Raw genomic sequence first — 402 nt, forward strand, 5'->3', positions numbered from 1 at the left:
TATATAATATATATATATATATATATATATATATATATATATATATATATATATATATATATATATATATATATATATATATATATATATATATATGGGATTATTAAATATTTGGTTTAGATTTAGATGTTGAAACCAAACATCCCCTTTAATTTGAAGGTGTGATTGTGAGGCGTGGATGGAGAACGCACAGTAAAAGAGAAGATAACAGTTGCGGCGATGCCAATCATGCCCTCAAGAGAAGCTAATCAAGCGACGTCAGCGGTCTGAGCAAGCGCACAAAATAGGGGTAATAATGTCCGTTTGATTAGTGTAGTCCAAATCCAGGATCTTTAAGTCAAGATTTGGCAGAGATGCTATGTAGATTGCTGTCCAATTTAAAGGCACTGTTTGGTTGACAGA

This window comes from Ipomoea triloba, chromosome 4 (genome assembly GCF_003576645.1).
Source record: "Ipomoea triloba cultivar NCNSP0323 chromosome 4, ASM357664v1".
Taxonomy (NCBI): domain Eukaryota; kingdom Viridiplantae; phylum Streptophyta; class Magnoliopsida; order Solanales; family Convolvulaceae; genus Ipomoea; species Ipomoea triloba.